This window comes from Bos grunniens, chromosome 9 (genome assembly GCF_055505025.1).
Source record: "Bos grunniens cultivar Pamir isolate PY7600 chromosome 9, Bosgru_T2T1.0, whole genome shotgun sequence".
Classification (NCBI taxonomy): Eukaryota; Metazoa; Chordata; class Mammalia; order Artiodactyla; family Bovidae; genus Bos; species Bos grunniens.
Genome location: NC_141173.1, coordinates 96991069 through 96994537, shown reverse-complemented (window position 1 = coordinate 96994537; position 3469 = coordinate 96991069).

Below are 3469 nucleotides of genomic sequence, written 5' to 3'. Positions count from 1 at the left end.
AACCAAGGGGGCCAGCTCCGCCGCGGATATACCGCGCGGCAGGGCGGGGCCTCTGGCAGCCCCGCCCGCCGCCTCGGCGGCCGCCGGTGCGCATGCGCAAGACGGGAGCGGGGGCGAGGCTGGGGGGGTTACTGGCCTCTGGGCCCGGGGCGGAGGGAGGGGCCTCTGCGCCCGGAAGCAGCCGACCACCTTTTATCTGGATACCCCCAGAGCTGTCGTTTCTGCATTGACTATTTTTGTCTTGGGGGATGGTGGTGGTGGTTTAGTCGCAAGTCGTGTCCGACTCTTCCGACCCCATGGACTGTAGCCTGCCAGGCTCCTCTGTCCATGGGATTTCCCCCGCATGAATACTGGGGTGGATTGCCATTTCCTTCTCCGGGGGATCTTCCCGACTCAGGAAGGTTGTCTTTTTTTGAATTTAAGGATTTTTTGGAGTCACTGACAAGTGAGGCGGCAGGCGTATCCGGCGTTCAGCCCAGGCTCTGTATCTCTGCATTGAGAATTCGGTGTGAATCCAACCAGCTGCAGGCCTGCGGGCCTCTCTGATGCGTGCTTTTTGCTCTCGGGGCTTCTCAAGTTCCTCTTTGTTTTTGCCTGGGCGTCCGTAACCCATCATTCATTTACGTAGGGGGTTAGCTTGGTTCCTCTCTGCCAACAGTGGGAGGACTCCGTGCCCTTTTGTGGGGTTGGCCCCCTTGCCTTTCTTATCCTGGAGGATCAGCCATAGCAGCGAGTGTGTGAGCAAAGTGTTTCTGTCCCACACATCAAAAGGATTTCCCCTAGTTGACCGTGTAGATAGTCTGGAAGGCAAGGAGCATGTACAATAACAACAGTTGGATGACTTGTTTTAAACCCTTTCCAACTTCCTATCCCTTGTTGGGCAAAGTTCAAAATCCTTCAGAGTTCTAGGAACCTCAGTACCTGGCCCCGCTTGCCAGCCTCAGCTCTGGCGATTTTGCCCTGGACTCACTCCAAAAATCTAGTCTCCCAGAGAGAAGTCTTGCTTTGTCTTATTCTCTCTAGCAATAAGACAGTGTTGGACACACGATAAGGTCTTAATGCTTGTAAAAGAGATATTAATGCATTTTTCATGGTATTAGCCGAGAGCTTTACCCATGCCCAAGGGTTGCATACAAAGAGGTTAGAGTTGGCAATAGACACAGAGTTAATAATTAACACTAAACCACAATTTTCTGTATTGACAAGGTGTTTGAGTAAAGGGTACTGGTGGGTAATCAGTGATGGCTGGAATTTCCAAGCTGAATAGACTTATCCTGTTTATTAAAAAAAAAAAAAGACGGTATTTTTCACCTTTTTCCCATGAGCCCAGTTATATAGTGATTGGATCCTAAACATTCATTTTACCCTAAATAGTCTTAGCCCTGGCCAGTGGTTTTGGAATGTACACTGACCTAATCTTGGCCACAAAAATGTGAAGGGAAACTTGCTGGGTCGCTCTGGGAAATGTATTCTCACTTCTGAAAGATAGAGATAGATCCTTTTTCCCTATGGACATTGTGGTGTCTGGGTGTGAAGCCTGGAAGTGCTGCACCCACATTTTGATCATGAGAAGAGCCAGCATGATTGCAAGGCCAACACTCTGAAGACATCTGAGCAGAGATGAACAGAACTATGGCCTTTGGAGGACATCTTTGAGAGCAACTCCAGACTTCACTCAACCTCTCATCTTCCAACAGTGTGAGAAAAGTTTTCCTTATTGTTTAAGTCCTGACTTCCCTAATGAATGGCTCAGCTGGTAAAGAATCCGCCTGCAATGCAGACCTGCGTTCGGTCCCTGGGATGGGAAGATCCCCTGGAGAAGGGGATGACAACCCTACTCCAGTATTCTTGCCTGGGAAATCCCATGGACAGAGGAGCCTGGCAGGCTACAATCCATTTGGTCGCAAAGAGTTGGACACGACTGAACGACTAACACATACTATTGTTTAAGCCCGTCTTAGCTAAGCTGTTCCGTTAAACTTAAAGCATCCTGATTCATCCAGGCTGACTCCCTAGAAGTTACTCTGTTCAGTAAATCAGAGAGAAATGCCTAATATACTAGGAAGCAAAGAGTTTCCAGGCAGGCAGTGCAACTTGTTGAGAACACTGGAGGAAGAAAATTTAGTTACAGGTTGTGGAAGGAAAACTGTTGACAAGACAGGGGTGATCCTTCTGAAGAGCTTTCAAGTAGACTGAAAATTCATTAGGTCCTGGGAACCCACATTAAGACTTTACAGAGACATGCACTATAAAGCACAGGCCCTGTGGAGAAGGAAATGCTTGGATAATGGTGGTCAGGAGAATCCTCAGCGTTTGGAACCCTGATGGAATCAGCAGTCTTCTGACTGGAATGTGTTCTGTCCAGAAACATGAGTCTCTAAGGAATTTAAGGAACCTGTCCTTCGATTTCACACTCTGTTCTATACCAGCATCCCCTTACGTCTCTGGCCACTCTCAGCCAGGCTTACTTTGCCCTTTTACTGACTGCTTGGAAATCTCTCCCTACTTTGTCTTCTGAGCTGACAGACCCTATGAAAATTTGCCATAAGCACATCAAATTTAACATGCCTAAACCAAACCCATTGTACCCACCTCTTCAAGTCTTTGTTCTATCTCTATTCAAAGCTGAGTTTCTGTTTACCAGCCTACCATGTAGCACTCCACTTAGACATCTCTTCCTCCAGGAAGACTTCCTATTTAGTACCTCTGAGCATGTTCTATCTTTGTCTTTCTACATACTAAACTTCCTACTTCTGTCTTCACAAGATCTTGCTGTATTGCTTTATGCACAGCCCCTGGCACATTACAATATAAATTAATACATTCTTTAAGCTCAGGGCCTTATATATCTGAATGACTATATTCTTCTGAATGCAAGAAATGTATTCACTTGTTTCCCACCTGAGGCTCTATTCAGAACCCACCAACCTAACAGCAAAAGTTGAGGACAATTGTTTGCTTTTGTTGAGTGGCCACACAGCACCTATCCTCAGGGGAGTCCTCACAGTTTTGTCTACCCCAAAGCTATATATGGGCCAGATAGGGAAGTGCCAGCAGAGAAGAGCAGTAGGCAATGGTTGGGCACAGGGAACAGTGAGAATTAGTGAGCAGTAAGAAACATCTGAGAGAAAACTGCCAGAATGACTTTATGTTGTTTGCACAAGTGTCCCAGAAACCTGAGTGCTCTGTTGCATCAAACATAGCTGAGAGGTCAAGAGAACTAGTCTAGTGAGCCCTATGTAACAAGCACTTTTACATTTTTTTCTCATTAAAATCATCCCAGCAGTGGTACCCGCTAAATCTTGTTAAGAGATAGCAACTGGTATATCCCCTAGTAATTTCAGATGCAGTCTCAATCTTTTTGTCCACAAACTAGTTAGTATCATTTCCTTCGAGGGCTAAAATTAACCACTTCTGAGAGGTTAACTAAACCCTCTTCCCTTAGCTAGCATCTTGAACTATATACTTA